The following is a 17,972-nucleotide window of genomic DNA, read 5'->3' as shown; positions in this document are numbered from 1 at the left end:
GAACTTCAGAATGGAGCTCCTTGCAGAATATTCATCAAAAGAGCACACTAATATATGCGAACAGATAAAAGTATGATATGACATTGTGCATTTCATTTGTTACTTACCATAAATTTTGTAAGTGGTCACAAATAAGCTGACCGCATCACATATTTTGAACTCTCTATGGACTGCATTGATAACCATCCAGAAGAAAAGAACTCAATCACTATCATGCAAGTGATATGCTACTAATCTTTCTCTTACCAGAAAGTGTCCAGCCTAGAATGCATGACCCATCACCATGGATGCAGCAAGGAATGTTACTTTGAAGAGAGTAATCTTGGATGCCTTTGCTGAACTTAATTAATCTTCTACTTAATCCATTCTTCCCACCTTAATTAACACGGTATTGGTTGATTCAATAGACAACAGACAGGAAGAGATCAACCAGTTGACTGTTGCTGACAGTATAGGTCAGAACTTATTTGAACAAAGCCCAATGCACAGATCTGAATTAAATGCACCAGGACAGATCATTCAAGAGTATTTTGTGATGGTTAATTGCTTACCGAAGGCTGAGTGGAGTCTACGCAGGACAAAGAGAGGAGGGTCTGAGGGGCTGCACGACAGCCGGTGGCAAGATTCACCTCCAGGCTGCTGCCGAGTGAAGCCCTTGCGATACGAGCGGCCGAGAGAAGCCAATGCAGGGCTTCCGGCGATTCCATGCAGGCACGACGTGGAGGCACACCATGGGACCCCATATTGCCGTGATGACAGGTCGCGTGCGCCGGAGCTCAATCCCGGTTCAAAATATGAGATGTGAGGCGACGACTGCTCATTTTAATCTAGCACTTTCCTCCGCATTTGCAGGGTAATGAAGGGTGAGGTAATGAGAGGCTCTAAAGAGTGAAAGATGCCGGTTCATGTGCATTTGCAGGTGTCGTTTCATTGCGCGGTGGTCGTGGCGGCGCCTGGTGGAAGAGAGAGCGGCAGGGAAGACGAACCCTCAGCATTTGTATGTACCACACTATTGGCCTTTGTATGGGCCCAGGTTATCGATTAAACTGTGCTTGCAGCAGTCGGATGATTAGCGATCAATAAATTGTTCCTAAAAAGCGATCAATTAATCGTGTGTGAAGAGAATTAGTGATGACGTGGCTGCAGGAGGAGTCATGGATTTGCAAATTAATGATGACATGGCATGATGATGACGCATGTTGAGAGAATTGATAGTAGTGGGGATCAACTTCTTAAGAATGTAAGATTCCTCGTGCTGTTGGAGGGTGCTTCGGTCAATGCAGTGTAAGCAGAGGTTCGAAGTATCATCATGTCCCTGTTTGAGACGTGATGAAATAATGCAGAGTTACTTTTTGTGAATTTTTCAATGTCATAATTTTCTAGCATCCTTTACTACCTCCGTTCTAATTTATTAGTCTATTTAGTATTTTGGGTTAACCTTTGGCTTTTAGTTTAACTATATAAATAAGTTATATACCATAAAAAATGTATCATTGGAAACCTCTTCGAATATGAATCCAAAATATATGTTCCGTGACATACTAGAACTTATAGTATTCTGTTAGTCAAATTTACGGTACAAAATTTGGCATAAAATACAAAGTGGACCGATAAACCCAGACAGTGGTAGTACATATATTTACTTTCCTCCACTTTTTTTAACATTGAATTGTGTGCTCATTATTCTTCAAGATGAAGCGTGCATTCACACTGCACCTCAGGCAACTACATGTATTCCTCATGCTGTTGGAGGGTGTTTGGGTCAATGCAGTGTAAGCAGAGGTTCGAAGCATCATCATGTCCCTGTCTGAGACGTGAAGCAATAATGCTAGATCGACGTGCAGGGGTCAAATCTCTTAGCATCCAAATGCATGCTCACAACACCAACTACTCCTTCTGTTCTCTTTTATAAGACGTTTAGACAATTTAGACAGAGCACAAGACAGTTCAATGTCAGCTGTCCAAAACGTCTTATAAAAAAGAATGAAGGGAGTAGTTGGCGTTGGAGTATTTCATTTCGCAAGTTTGGGCTTTGAACAACCACCTCCAAGTCAAAACTAATTCAGTCGGCAAGCACTAGTCTCGATGGACGCCAAATCCGATCCAAAAGCAAGCCGTGTTGCTTGCATCATCCTCGTTCACACCACACCATATTGATGGCTGAGCCGTGAATATATATTCATGCTGTCGCACTCCACAGCCGAGTACTTAGACAACCTCCTGCACATGAGAACTTTGATTTCTACACGCCATAGCTGTAACCTACAACAGCCATGCCAGCTTTGTTTGGTTTCTATACCTCTTTTGCTTCCTTTGCAGCCTGCCACTAGCCATCTGCAAGGAAACTGAAAGTGATAGACAGGCCCTCCTTTGCTTCAAGTCCAGACTCTCAGGCCCAGCAGGAGTTTTAGCTTCATGGAGCAACAAGTCCTTTGATGTTTGCGAGTGGCATGGGATCACCTGCAGCAAACCGTATCCTTGCCGTGTGATTGCGCTGGACCTCGAGTCGGAAGGCATATCAGGCTCCATATCACCTTGCGTTGCTAACCTGACTTCTATTACAAGGCTGCAGCTGTCAAACAACAACTTAAGTGGTGGCATACCATCGGAGATTGGCCTCCTGCGCCGTCTCCGTGATCTCAACCTCAGCAGGAACAATTTGGAAGGTAACATACCGCCATCTTTGGGCAGCAGCCCTTCTCTCACATATGTCAATCTTGGGGTGAACGCTCTAACAGGGGGTCATCCCAGAGTCCCTGGCATATAGTTCATCCCTCCGAATACTTTGGCTCAATAGCAATAGTCTTGGTGGAGAACTGCCAAAGGCTCTCTTCAACACATCATCTCTTGTTGACATTTCCCTCCAACAGAACAACCTTGTTGGTTCCATACCTGTTGTTACTGCCACCTCTCCCCCTATTGAATACCTCGATTTAAGTGATAATCATATTTCAGGAAAAATACCTTCCTCACTAAGGAACCTTTCCTCCCTTGTGGATCTTCGTCTTACGGGGAACAATTTAGTCGGGAGCATGCCAGAGAGCTTAGGTTATATCTCACCTCTGCAGATACTGGCATTGACTGCCAACAACTTGTCTGGGACAGTTCCACCATCTCTCTTCAATATGTCATCTCTGACATTTCTTAGCCTAGGAAACAACTCGCTTATTGGAAGGTTACCCCCCAATATTAGCTACACACTCCCGAATATTCAGACATTAGTGCTCTCAACAAACAAGTTTGATGGCCCAATCGCAGCTTCTCTTCCAAAAGCTTATAACCTTCGTCAGCTTTACTTGTATAACAACACACTAACTGGGTTCATACCTTTCTTTGGGTCATTGCCAAATTTGGAGGAACTTGATTTGTCATACAACATGCTAGAAACAGGAAACTGGGGATTTATGTCTTCACTCGCAAATTGTACCAGGTTGGCTAAGCTGCTGTTGGTTGGGAACAATCTTCAAGGCAAAATGCCAAGTTCGATAGGCAATCTTTCTGATAGTCTTGAGTGGCTTTGGCTAAGGGAAAACCAAATTTCTGGGTCTATACCACCGGAGATTGGCAATCTTAAGAGCCTCACTAGGGTTTACATGGATTACAATCATATCACTGGAAATATACCACCTACTACTGGTAATTTGCACCGCTTGGTCGATCTATCCTTTGCGCACAACAAACTGTCGGGGCAAATCCCAGATGCTATTGGTAATCTGGTTAAGCTAGTGTCTTTGAAACTGGATGAGAACAACATTAGTGGAAGGATACCTGCAAGTATAGGAAGTTGTACTCAACTCGAGGAACTCAACCTTCGTCAGAACTCGCTAGATGGGAGTATACTGTAAGTAAAACTGTAATGCGGAAACTTTAATGTAATATTGTTTTGCACAAAGTTGATCCAACCCTTTTGATCTCTCCTACTTACATACTTTGATGAGCCCATAATTTATGCGGAATACCCAGAAATCCATGTGAAATCATCGGCACAGTAGTTGTGTAGCCGACTACGATTAGCAGAGTGTTTTGTCTTCTCTCTACGTCTTCACTTCAGTGTTCTTCTGATGGATGAAGAGCCAATACTTTCAATTTCAATGTGCGCACCTTTCCATTACGTCATGCGCTCCTTACTCTCTGACGAGTGTTCTCGTGTTCTTAATTAATTGACACTAGATTGTTGGAACTCTCCCAAACGGTCGACCACCTCTAAGAGCATCTCCAACAGGCGCCGAACGCGCCGCGCGCCCATCGTCTGGTTTGTTGCGGCGCGCAGCGCTGGCTCCAGCAGCCGCGTTAAAATGCAGCATGCGCGCCGCTCCAGTAGTGCGCAAAAAATGCAGTGCACGCGCTCATTCTACAACATTTTTTACATAGATTGATAGCCGCACTAAACGATAGATTGCATAGATAAAAATGATACAAAGGTATTTTACATCGGTGCAACTAGATAGATAGTTCGAAAGCATAGATAGATAAAACTATGGTGCAACTAGATAGAAACTACTATGGCATACATAGATAGAAACTACTCCAAGTCGCTACCATCATCATCATCATCATCCTCGTCGGTGTCGTCCGAGGTATCGAGCCATATGTCCAACCAACGTTCATCGTCTGACGTGAAGATCGACCTCCCACCTGCTGCAACGATATCGGACTGCGCATTCGCCAATGCCTTCCGCCGACGCCGGTCCGCCTGCTTCGCGCGGCGCCTTGCCGTCATCTCCGCCCAGTAGGCACGCTCGTCGGGGACGTCCTCCGGGTGGCGACGGCGCCACTCCGCCATGGCTCGCTCGTCCTCCTAGGCAATGAGGAGGCGGCGCTGCCGCCGAGCGTGGTCGGCACGGTCCATGTCGGTGATGAGACGCGGCGGAGGGGCGACGCGCTGCGCCTGCTCGCGCATGAAGACGTCCCGGAAGTTTATCTGCGACCGGGGCCTGTCCAAGCGCCATGCCGCCGCGTTGTACGCGCCGGCCGCCTCGTGCGCGCTCCGGAACGACCCAAGGCCGAGCCGGACGTCGCCGGACCGGTTCTCGGCGGAGTACCAGTCGTTGGGGCGCTCGCGGACGCCGCGGTAGCCCGACCCCGGCGGCGCAGCAGCATGGTGGCGCGGAAAGCGGTGAAGCGGCGACGTGGCGAAGCGCCGAGGTTGCGAAGCGGCGAGGTTGCGAGAGGAGGGCGCGTGGCTGTGTTCTGTGCGCGTGGCGAGCGCGGGATTTTGTAAGCGCGCGTGAAGCGGCGCGTCAAATCTACCGCGCCGCGTGCCGCTTTCTCCTGCGCGCACAAACGCTTCCCGCGCGCGGTAAGTTTCCGCCACCGCTAGAGCGTGCGAAACCAGCCGGGGTGCGCTAAAACCAAAATTTACCATGGGGACACGCCTTTTACCACACCTGTTGAAGATGCTCTAAACACACAAACGCACGCGCACAGAAACTCTAGCCAAGGGTACGTCTCGCATACCCTCTAATATACGCAAAACCAACCGACCCAAGTAGACCCAAGTATCCTGCACGTACACGGACTAGGACTCAACAGCTAACACGTACTAGTACTTTTCCAATACAAAAGTAGCTTTCCTAACACCGCACGACTAGCACTTCTATTTTGACTCACACGCGGCTTTACAAAGCCAGGACACTTCCCTGAGTAAATAGTATAACATTACTACTTTATAAGTTAGGGTTTCAGAAAACTATCAAATTTATATTTTTCTGATAACTATCAAATTAGGGGTCGGCTGTTTCAAAAAACACAAAACGCTCGTTGTTATCGATTTAAGCCATTTTCTGACAGGTCGGATCCACTCCTAAACATTTTGTTTGTTTAACCGTTAACTTACATGTGAGACCCACATATAAATTCTCTCTTCTTTCTCTTATTTTTTCTTCTCTCCCTTCTCCACCACCTCCACCACCGCACCTCCACCACCTGCCGCATGGCAAGCCAGGTCCGACTGCGGGACCGGCCGCCGCACGAACTGCCCCGCCGCCACTGGAACTCACGTCTCCTCCGCGCCGTCGCACATCGCCGGCAACCGCTTCGCATCGCCGCATTGACCCCTGCCCCGCATCGACATCGAGCCGCCTGCTACCGGCGCCCTCGTCCACGCACCCGAGAGAGCACGCCGGAGCTTGGGGCACCAGGAGGTGGAGGCTGAGCTCCCTCGCCAGCCCCTCCTGCGGCTCACAAGGAGGGCTCCGCCCGACGCAGGAGCGCCTCCACCCTCCACCTAGCCGGCTCCTCCCGTTCTAGAACGAGGGAGGATGGAGGGGAGAGGCCGGTGGTCAGCGACCTGTTTCTGGCAAGCTTCGATGCAGCGGCGCAACAATTGATGCTGCTTGATTCCGTCGGGTCGAGGCAGGCGGCCAGCGGCGCTGGTATCCCGGCGAGGGGAGGAACGGCGGGGAGGCGCAGGGCGAAGGGCCAGAGCAGATCCGTCGACTCCCAGGCGCGGCGGCGCGCCGCAGGCTGGCGATGGGCGATCGCATCAGGAGGGTAGGATCCTCTCTGCCCCCCAATCTGATCGAAGGAAGAAGACAGATCGAAGGAAGAAGACAAATCGAAGGAAGAAGACAGGAACGAGTCCAGACATTAGGGATTTTGTTTTTTTGTATTGGGGATTTCTGTGAGGCTGACACATGGGTCCCATTTGTCATAACGTGCAACTTAACGGTCCACTCTATCAGTTTTCTTACATGCGGGCCCTAACTATCATAATCATGATCAGTTGTAAAGCACCGAGCATTTTGTGTTTTTTGAAACAGCCGACCCCTGACTTGTTATCAGCGAAAAAAAAATTGATAATTTTTTAAAACCCTAACCTATAAAATAGTAGCTTTATGCTATCTACTCCACTTCCCTAAACTAATCACCGGCAAGCCTGGTCACTCCCTAATCGGACAGAACTAGCCTACACAGTAACACCTTTTTGAGTTGCCATGCATGCAACGTACATCCAATACTCACCTATGTTTGGATTATTCTAACACTCACCTCATAATCAAAATATCTGACTTTTTACTCGATGAGACATGTAGATGATCACCTCTTCATCTTGTCACGCCGGTTGCTTCTAGTGACGCGACTTACCAAACCGCAACTCTCTTCTTGCAACAACGTCTTCACCAACTTTTCTTTTGCATGCTGACTCGTAGACTAAAACCAACGATTACTCAGACTATCAGCCATGATGCCACATCTTAGCGTGCTACTTGCAGACCAAACGCATAACCTCGTGCAGGATCTCAACTTAGCCAGTGCACGTCCTCTTCAAGCTAGTCCTTGTCTTCTTGCCGACTCACATGGGGAGACACATCTCTTCACCCATCACATCTTAACAAGTACTCATTGTTGTCGATGCCACATCTTACCGACCGACATCTCCTGTCCAGCGGCAATACAACTCGCCATATACGTGTAAATCAACTTCACCATACATGAACTCGTCAGAACTCCTTGATCACGAACGGAAACGCAAGGCACAATTTCCTTTTTTCATCCGCTCTCGTCCTCAATTCTCGTCCGCCAGTGACACATCTCAACTACAGCAGAAGACTCACATCCCCGAGCTGTTGGACACATCATTCAAGAACCCACTTGCACACCTTGACGATGGCGCGCAATTTTACGATCTCCTCCTTGCACTCCCTGACTACCCTTTACAAGTCTCCGGCACTGCACCTCGGCACCATTGCTCCCATCAACAATAGATTTCCACCACCTTGCCGACAACAGCCTGTCGTCTCCCTCCCGGTCGTTCCGCCGAACGACAATCACCCGTCGACATCTTGCCTGCATGGCAATAGCCCACATGTTAGTGCCTCCATAGCAATGGGCCACATGTTAGTGGCTAGGAGTACAATTTTTTTGTAACTCCCTACATTTTTTAAATACGCAGAAAAGCCCAGGTGGGACCCACATGTCAGTGGACTATGTAAGACGAAAAATGTCGAGAAAGATATCTGTTGATGGGACAGGGGAGGTTTCGAACTCGCGGTTGGCTGAAGGTGCGCTCACCTGGTGAACCACCTGGCACGGTGACATGTGGGCTTATCACACGGATAATTACATTCTAAATCACTTAACAGTAAACACGTGGGCTTGTTAGCTGAGATGAGTTATGGTCAGTACAACCAATTTGGCACCATTTCTTTTCGAAATTTGTAGATAGTATTGTTTGCTGCCCCTTAAAAAAAAGATAGTATTGTTTGCTTCAAATTATGGTCTCGGTAATAAAAATAACATTTAAATTTTCATGTCTCATAAATATTGTAACTATAAACGAAATATTTTTAAATTGTTCATGTATTATTCAAAGAATATTTTGAATTAAAAATAATAATTATGAATTAATATAATGTTTAAGATAATACAAATATTTGTGAAATTAAAATAAAAAATTATTTTAATTAAACGAACATTTCAATATTTATATGCACATTTTTATACTTTAACGTTCATATAATTTATAAAAAGGTCATAATTTAAAATTTAAACTGTTGATATGAATATTCAATCATGCCTATTTTTTAATGCAAGTCATAAGTAAAGTAATGATATGTTTGTATTAACTAAAGATTTCAAATAAATGATTAATTGACCATATTTATTTAGTAAAGTTTTAGACATCTGTATTGACTAAACATTTTTTAATAATATACAAGGGTTTATACTTAAATGTTTGACTTACTAATCAATAAACCTTGTTATCTTTGCTATAAAAACCTTGTTACCTGTTTTAGTTGCTAGATCATGAATGTTGTAGTGGCTTGAGTGTCTCAGGTTTTATTTGTGGGTCGCGGGTTTGGGACATGTAGACCCCCCCCCCCCCCCCCCCCCCAAAAAAAACACAGCAGTACAACGATTGTTTTTTCGGTAAATAAAAAAAATCCGAAGAAATATAAGGTTGCTTTGTGCAAACATGTATTGCACGCGATCACTCTGACAGGTTGGGCGTAAACACGGATACCTCTGCATACACATGTTGTGACCGTATCTTCACCGGTCAAGTTAGATGGCCACAAAACTGTATTTTTAAAGTGCTACCACCAAACTGAACATTTAGCCCAACTTGTAAGACTCCCTGTAATATACTCTTATTTAAGCAAGTCACGACAATTATCACGTCGATGCTCCAAAAGATAACTACGTAAGCAGGTTCTTCCAGCTGGGTTCCCACATGCTACAAACATTTAAAACGGTTACATGATGGAACACAACAAGCTTAATGTCTTCTTTTTAATTAGTTGGCATGCGCATTTATTTTGAGGTCTCTGTCATCGTGGCCCAGTGTGACCTCTCTCATGAATACAAACTAAATTCATTTGATTGATTGTGCTGGACACGGGCGGGAGCTCGAACTCCCCAACATCCGCTGCCAGCTCCTCCCGGCCAGGCCGCGCCAATGCTCCTTCGCGGAAACAGATGCTAGACGCCTCCGGCAAAAAATGCTAAGCCGCTCCGGCTCGGCATCGAAACTTTGAAACGCCTTGCGAGGGAGAAAGAGACCGCCAAAGCCAAGGCGGCACGCCACGCCAAGGAGCAGTCCTGTACCATCCGCCACCTCTCCAGCTACATCTCGCCGGTGTCGGAGAGCGGCACCACCTGTACGGACGACGGCGATGATCCTCCCGCCGCAGACGCCTATACGGAGGAGATGAACTGACGGTTCAGTGACCGCACCGGAAAAGGCCCAGCCATGAAATGGTGATCTCCGCCTCTTCGCATCGTCTAGCTATGTCTATTTTGTATCTAGTATAATCCGGCGAACTATGTCTTTTGGTCCGATGAAGTGTGTCTGATGAACTATATATGTCGGACGAAAAATCTATCTATATTTCTCGTTCGATATATTGTGATGCTGATCCATGTTGTCTATGTTGTTTACATTGTTGCTTGCATTGTATGGATTTGGGTGCGAGCATACGTAGAGGGAGTACAATGAAGAAATGAGACTAATGACAAGTACAGGACGACAAGACTGTATTCGTTAAATACCACTTGTTTTTTTAGGGACGTTAAATGCCACTTGTTTGTTGTACTACATGCACGCATGACAGGGGCCGACCAACAACTACACATGCATGAATGGTTAGGTGATGATAGAGGGAACGGTCTTAATTGTGGGTTGAGAAGAAATATTTTATATTTTCTCAAAATTACTCACTTGTGAGTTTTGAGTTGCAGTAGGTAGAAGAGGTAGTGTGCAATGATTCATAGTCGATTATGATAAGTTCAGAAATCCAATTCGGCTCCCAGGTCCATGTGCTCCTGCGCTCGGAAAATGATTTTGAAATGTCAAAAAAATACTAACAAAATTTTTATGTGTTCATAGTCACATCTAAATGCTACCTGCAAATTTTTAGGTAAGAAAGTTAAGCGTGTTGGCCTGCACACAAAAAAAACAAATTGAACACCAAATGTCACCCCCAAATGTTATACTCAAATTTGTTGTTTTCACCAATGAAAGACTACTACTTCATTTCGTATGAAAATTGTCAAGCATGCTTGCAACACTAACAAGAACAACTACAAAAAAGAAAGATTTTTTTTCAAAAAAAACAAATTTCTATTTTTATGGTTCATGTGGGAGCAAATGCACCTGGGAGCCAAAATGCCCTCTGACAAGTTTTGCTATATTACATGACAATTATATTATTTCCACCATGGCAAGTTCATTTTTTGATGCATGTGACTTGTATGTTATATCAAAGAGCACCGCATTTTTGTCGTAATATCATGGCAAAATCCCATAAGTCCTTTTCTTATTTAATACGCATTTTTGCCATGCACTTGGAAATTTACAAGTACTTTCCTTTTTTATCCACATTTTATCATGATCTACCTCTGTATTTTTGCCACTAATTTTAAAGTTTTTGCTGCACAGACATCATTTGCCATATGGGCAATAAATTTTTGCCATGATTTGTGTATATATATCCTTGATACAAGTAGTCTTTCTACACACTTGCCTTGACCTACATAAGTTTTAGGCATGTGATTTGTTTGTTTTTGGAGTATAGCATGGTGACTTTTTTTAGAGCATGACTTGCTTTTTCTAAATCCATGTTCCTATGATTTGTTTATGTATCAATAAATAGCTTCTGAGTGATAATTAGTGGCAAAAAAAATTTAGACGGTACAAGATATAAACATATGCTATTTGTCTTCGTTCACTCAGGGGAAGCCCCAAATCTGACGTCGGGTAGATATCCCAGTCCTTTTCTTTTCCAGAAAATCTTTTCGTTCCTTTTTTCTTAAGATGGAAGTAAGGCTTTTTTTTTCAAGATGTCCTATTTAAGCTAGTTTGCTGATGTGAGATTTAAAAGAAATGAGATGGAGGTGAGGTTTTTCCCCCTTAAAACGGAGAAACCTTTTTTTAGAAAAGGAGGAATACTCCCGTCCTCTGCATCTGGACGATGCATACGGCCAATTTATTAATTATTAACACAAGACCTTACAAAGTCGTACAACAGTAAGACCAAAGCCACCATCTTCGCAACCTCTGTCGCTACTCCTATCTAACTGATGAAGGGGCGCTGATGGTCTGGGCCTAATACCAAACAGACCTCGCAGCCAAACCTAACATCTAAGACCTGAGGTCCCAACCAGGACGCCTGCCGGATATGGGCACCCACCAGTCCGGCATGCTCCTCAACCAGGACGCCTGCCGGGTATGAGGCCGCCACAATCACCTGCCACATATCCATCTTCAGAGTTGTACTGTTGCATCGGCCTTGCCCGGTCTCGCTGCCGCCGACGCCACCACGACGCCAGACAGTGTCGACCTCCTGCGCGTGTCCGTCACCACACATCTGACGCCAAGCCTTCGCTGCTCCATGCCGCCAAGAGCCGCCGCCAAGAATATGTAGAACGAAACACCGCTCCATCGAAAGGGAGGCATCACACCCCCACCCCTCACCTGCAGACCCTTCCATCCGATCCCAATGTCCTTGGCGTCGCCTCCAGGAAGGTTATGGTGCACGGGGCTCCGCCGACGCCCGATCCGCATCGGATCTTGGGCTTTCACCCAGACATGGGTCAGAGTGGAGAGATGGTGCCCTCAGCAGCGCCCCCAAGGAGGAAAGCGGCGTCGCCGCTGCCGGCCAGCCAAGGTGGCCAAGGTTTCCCCCGGACACCGATCTGCTCCACCAGAACACACCGGAGTTGGATCCGGCAAGATCCAACCCGAACCGGGGATTGGGAAGGGAGGGGGGCAATACCTCCAGATCTGGCACGCCTGCGGCTTGCCGTCCTCACGGCCGAACCCTCAGGCACGTCGCACGCCACGCCTGCAGGGGCCGCCGCCCTGGATCCGATGGCCTCCGCGAAGAAGCGCCGAAGACCCCGCCGCCACCTTCCCCGGCGCCCGCGCGGGCTTTCCCTGCGGTCGTCTCCGGTGGCGGCGAGGGGGTGGGGGTTGGCGGGAGGCGGTGGGGGGAAACCCTAGACTCCCCCGAGTTTCCCTACTTGTGCACCGAATGATCAACACGGATCTCCGGTGAAAGAGAAGTCAACCGGCAGGTCCTCTTCCTGAAACGGCCGGTGACACCGTTGGCGGTCTAGCGTGCATGCATGCATATGTAGAAACGTGCGTGCACCTTCCTCTAAAGAGGCCCGCAATGGCGAGCCCCAACCACTAGTAAGGTGTAAATGCAATGGCTAGAGACATAGTGTGTGAGGGAAGGATGTAAGATGTTTTAAACCAGTACAATATGTATGCCCGGTTTCCTAGTAGTTGTAGAAACAAAGAAAAGGTTCAATGAAAAATTTCCTTCGGTATTGCAGAGCAACATGGCACTACCTTTAGATGATGGGTTAATTTGATAGATATCACTCGAATTCTAGCCATTCCGAGAAACGGCACTGCAATTTCCAAACAATACTACATTAGGGTAATTATAGAACTGCCAAACTAGTGCTTACACCACCTCAGAGATCCCTACAAGATGTGAATGCCATTCGATATTTCGATGTGTTAGTAGGGTGTTTAGTGGAAACGATGTGCGTGAAAGTGGCCATAGGGAGTCCCACCCCGGCCCCCGCGTCGCTCCCGCAGGGGCGACTCGGGCGGCGCCAATCCTAGCCGCCGCCGGGCCCCCTCCCCTTCCCCTCTACCTCGTCACCACCGGAGGGGGTCACCGGCAAGCCGCGCGGCCACCGAGGAAGGTGGCGGCGAGGATTTGCCTGCTCCGTCGCGCGCGGGGGGCTCTGGAGCCGAGGCGGCGGCCTCGGGTGGTGGCGCGACGCCGTTCTCAGCCAGCGGCGGCCGCGGGTGCTGGCCGGCTGCCTTGGCCGCTCGGGCGGCAAGGTGGCGGCGGGTGGAGGCTGCTGGACGCCGGGCTGCGGGGGCCCCCGTCTGGATCTGACGCCTTCGCCTCCAACGCTCAGATCCCCTTTCAGATCCGGTCTTCGGTCGTCCCTGGCTGATGGCGCCGTGTTTGAAGCTGGGGCTGGGGGCGGTGTAGTGCCCGGAGAAATCCAGGCCGACTCAGCCGGCCACGACAGCGGCGACGCCCGCGGGCGCCGTCCCCTACATGTAGGCGCCGTTTTGGTACTTCCCTCCCCCTTTTGCCTTTCTCCCCTGCTCGTTTCCGGGCGAAAGCCAAAATCCATCTAGATTGGGCGACAGCGACGCCCGTGGCGCCGTCTCCTTCATGAAGGTGCCGCCTTTGGTGAGTTTTGGGGCGATGGCGAGTCTGCTCCGTTGGTAGGCATTCGGCGGCTACGTGGTTGGAGGCTGCGTTTAGGCTTCCTTCATTGCAGCTTTGTCATCAACAGTCTCGCGCCGTGCAGTTGCTTCTCCTCGTGTGCAGTTCCTCTCAGTGCCAAGGTTCTCCTTGTTGAGCCCGGCGCTGCATGTTGGCGGTGCTCTGGTTTGGTCTTCCCGGTGGCTTCGGTGGCGGTTAATCATCCTAGCTCTAGGGAGAGCGTTTGCATCTTCCGACGGATCGGCGCCTCGAGCCAGGCGAGGGGGTAGGGAGCCCCTTTCGGAGATGGAGAAGGGTGTATCCGTTTTGGCCGCAGCCCATGGAGCTGACAACGCGTTTCTTCCAATCTGCAAGTTGTGTCTCCTCAAGGCCTCCCTGGTGTCACTGAGCGACGGATTGCGATTGATGGAGGGCTTCACTCTCTTCAAGCTGCTCCCGGGCTTTAGTTTTTCTTCATCTTTACTTGTAGGTTGCGTGAAGCTAGCTAGATGTTGCAGAGCACCATGTATCTCTTAGCTGTTTTTTCTGCTCCTGTAAGTGGGTTGATGCTGTAATCGTGAGCCTTTTCTGCTCCCAGGCTCACGACGAGTCCGGCTTTGAATTAACAGATGCAACGTCGAATCAAAACAGTCCGGCTTTGAATTAATATATGTTAGTAGCATGTTAGCACTACTATTATAGCATACTAACAGATGCAACGTCGAATCAAATTATTTACGACATCAACGTAGTACGGAGTAATTTCGGGCGGTAACCAAAACATTCGCTATTTGCTGTACCGAGTCGTCTCGTATGCACGTCGTGATGCTATCGAAATTGCTGTACGGACGACAGTCGCCGGCCGTCGGCCGAACTTTGGACGACGGGAGGAGTGGACGGTGAGATGCTCACTTTTGCTAATTGCATGGATGGCTTGATGCGCTGCATCGTCTCCAAATCGTCCACAATGTGTCGGCTGTGTAGCAGCGTTGGTCATGCTATATGCTGTGGACTTGCAGGACCATGGCGTGCATGCAAGGTGGCCTGCCGGCTGGCTAGTTGCCGGCGAGGGCGAACTCCCTGAGGTTCCTCTCGGACGAGCCGCCCACGGCCGCGGCCGCGCGCGCCTTCTCCCTCCACAGCTCCGCCTTGGCGCGCACAACATCCGATGTGGCGAAGCTGATGCACCTCCGCAGCTCGCCGGCCTCCAGCACGCCGTCCTTGTCGCTGACGGCGGCCCTTATCCCGGTGCCGAGCTGCCGCTCCACCAGCCACGCGTTGGTGCCCTGGTCCGTCCACTGCGGCACTCCGACGACCGGCACGCCGCACGCAACGCTCTCCAGCGTCGAGTTCCACCCGCAGTGCGTGACGAAGCACCCCACCGCCGGGTGCGACAGCACCTTCCCCTGGTCGCACCACTCCACCACCATGCCACCGCCGGCGCACAGCTCGTCGCTGTCGCCGTCGACCTCGCTGCGGTTGTCCTTCCTCAGCACCCACAGGAACGGCCGGCCGCTCTCCGCCATGCCGCGCGCCACCTCCGTGATCTGCCGCCTGCTCATCGTCGACGAGCTCCCGAAGGAGATGTACACCACCGACCCCGCTGCGTGCGCGTCCAGCCACTCCATGTACCCCTTGCCGTCCAGCTCGAACAGGTCGTTGCTGTTGTTGTTGGCCGACGCCGCCGTGGCGTCCAGGAAGGAGAGCACGGGGCCGACGGGGACGACGTGGATGCCGCTGTGGCGCAGCGTCGCCACCGCGTCGGGCTCCATGGCGTGGAACGTGTTGGCGAGCACGGTGGGCGTGTCCTCGCGGCCCAGCACGTCAAGGAGCTCGCGGATCACCTGGAGCACGAAGGCGTAGGGGTGGTCGTCGGAGGCGATGGCGAAGAAGGACGGCAGGTCGCGCACGCGCATCGGCGGGAGCCCCCGGACGCGAATGCCCGCCCACGGGTCGCTCGCCGCGGCGGCGACGGCCTGGTCGAGGCCGTCGGTGCCGCGCAGGAAGTGGAGGTAGGCGGCGAGCACGGTGGCCGGCTGGATCCAGTAGAGCACGGCGGGCACGCCGTGCGCGCGCGCGACGTCGGCGGCCCAGGAGAGGACCTGCGTGTACACGAGCCGCGTGACGGGGGTGCCGGCGTCGCGGAGGCGCGCGAGCACGCCGTCCAGCGTGCGGGCCCCCACGACCTTGAGGCTGGAGATGTAGTCCGTGCTGACGCCATCGAAGCCGCCGTCGAAGCCGTCGGAGTAGGGCACGTAGCGGACGCCGGCGCCGTCGACATGGTCCACCGCCGCCGCGTCCGCGTGGTCTGGGAACATCTTGCGGCAGGCGGAGACGGCGGTTGAGAAGGTGACGCGGGCGCCGGGCGCGGCGCGGAGCAGGCACAGCGCGAGGTGGCGCGCCGGGTTGATGTGGCCTTGCCCCGCGTACGTCACCACCAGAAAGTGCTGCGCCGGCGACGCGCGCTCCACAACAGACGCCATTGCTGCGTGCGTGCGCTCTTGTTGTCGATGTGCTGTGTGTGTGGCTCCTTGGTGGGTTAGGTTGCGGCGAGTGAGCGATGTGGAGGTGGACATTCGCTTCGTTTGTCATATACTCTAGGTCAGTACTGGGCGCCGGTGCACGGGTCGAAAGTTTCGGCCGGTCAAGCCCCAGTCGCTCGATTTACTCAATAATAACTGTCCAGATTGCATCTTCTCCCTTGCGTGGAGGTCAAAGCCTCCTCCTTCCTCGCGTATAGGCTGCGCTCGACGCAAACACATCCTCCACCATGGCGCCTCTTTCTCTTACCCGGCCCTCGCGAAAAAACTCCCATCTCCCGTGTCTATCCTCCCGCGAAGGACGCCGCTCCTCGCTCGCCTTGCCGTCGACATGCTGGCAACCACGCCGCCGCCGTTGAAGCTGCATCTCGTGGGTGTTTTGCGGTCCTCGTCGTCATTGGTTGCAACATGGCGTTGCTCCGTGGTCGCACCCCCCGCTGTCGTTTGGTAGCAGCCTCGCCATTGCAGCCTGCAACCTCGCCGTCAACCCATCGTAGCCTTGCCGTCATAGCCATTGCTGGCTCTAGCTTGAAGCTTTTTTCATGGTCGCTTGAAGCTTTTTTCGTACCTGCTTCCAGCTTTTCCATGAGGGTTGAACCTTTTCTGTCATGTCTGTTGAAGCTTTTTTCTCCATCAGTTGTAACTTATACTAGGCCGGTTGAAGCTTTTTTCCATGTCCGTTTGCACCAATCCGCCGCCGTTGCCGTCGCAGGTCACGATCTTCCCCACATATAATGGATGTAGCAAAAATCCCGCCGGTAGTAGCAAAATCTTAGGATGGTTGCAACAAAAAAGTCACTACCCTAGTAGGTCGCGGACCCGCAGTGATGAATGTAGCAAATCCGTCGCCGGTAGTAGCAAAAAGAGATGACGGTTGCAGCTTCTGGCTCAGCTGGTTGTAGCTTTCAGGGGGAGGTCGTCGTCGCCGGTCACATCTCAGTCGTAAAAATGCACCATGGCCTCATGAATGGATGTAGCAAAACACAAAGATGATGGTAGCAAAAATTTGAAACTGTTGTAGCAAAAATGGCCGAAGTTGCTGTCACCGGTCGCCAAAATGGCGGACTTTGCAAAACCAGAAGACAGTTGTAGCAAAAAACTAGGCTGCTTCCAGCAAAATTGAAATACGGTGATAGCAAACCTTGGTCTGGTCTAGCAAATCAAAAAAGATGGTAGCAAAAAATGTGTCTAGTTCCAGCAAAAAAAGACACTGGTTCCAGCAAATAACGATGCCGGTTGAAACGTTGGTGTGGCGTCCTCATACGAAGCCACCAGTGTTACCTTCCAGCTTTGCCTTGCCAGCTATGGTTTGCACGCCGTGTGCGGGGTAGCATCTTGCCGCGGGCACTCCAGTTCGATCGTACTCCGGCCTTGTGTGGTAGCAGCTCGCCGGCGAGCACTCCAGTTCGTACTCCGACCATGTGTGGTAGCAGCTCGCCGGCGAGCACTCCAGTTCGCACTCTGGCCATGTGTGGTAGCAGCTCGCCGGTGTCTAGTCGGGCAGGGGAACGGCGGGGATAACAACGGTTGACGGGGAAGCACGCGGGGAGTAAGAGGATGGGAGTGCGTCGAGTAGCCAAAGTCAACGTAAAAAAAACAAAGGGATAAGGTGGGGTCGCGCTCCCTTCTGGCCACATGATGCCCCCATGATCGAACGCCCCGCGCGCGTCCGGCCCAAAGTTCGGCCGGCGCGTCGAGTGTAAACATTTCCCTATACTCTATGTAGTAATCTAAACGCTCTTACATT

The 17,972-nt window shown here is 50.5% G+C and overlaps 2 pseudogenes; one reads left to right on the top strand and one right to left on the bottom strand.

Annotated features, from left to right (window-relative positions):
* The first annotated feature begins 2,242 nt into the window (after nucleotides 1-2,242).
* On the top strand, nucleotides 2,243-3,892 carry LOC147963046 (uncharacterized; annotated as a pseudogene).
* A 10,430-nt stretch (nucleotides 3,893-14,322) lies between these two features.
* On the bottom strand, nucleotides 14,323-16,289 carry LOC147963045 (crocetin glucosyltransferase, chloroplastic pseudogene; annotated as a pseudogene).
* Between the last annotated feature and the right edge of the window lie 1,683 nt (nucleotides 16,290-17,972).

This window comes from Triticum urartu, chromosome 6A (genome assembly GCF_056163025.1).
Source record: "Triticum urartu cultivar PI428250 chromosome 6A, HENAU_Tu73, whole genome shotgun sequence".
In the NCBI taxonomy this organism is placed as follows: Eukaryota; Viridiplantae; Streptophyta; class Magnoliopsida; order Poales; family Poaceae; genus Triticum; species Triticum urartu.
This window is presented reverse-complemented; position numbering and strand designations above follow the sequence as displayed.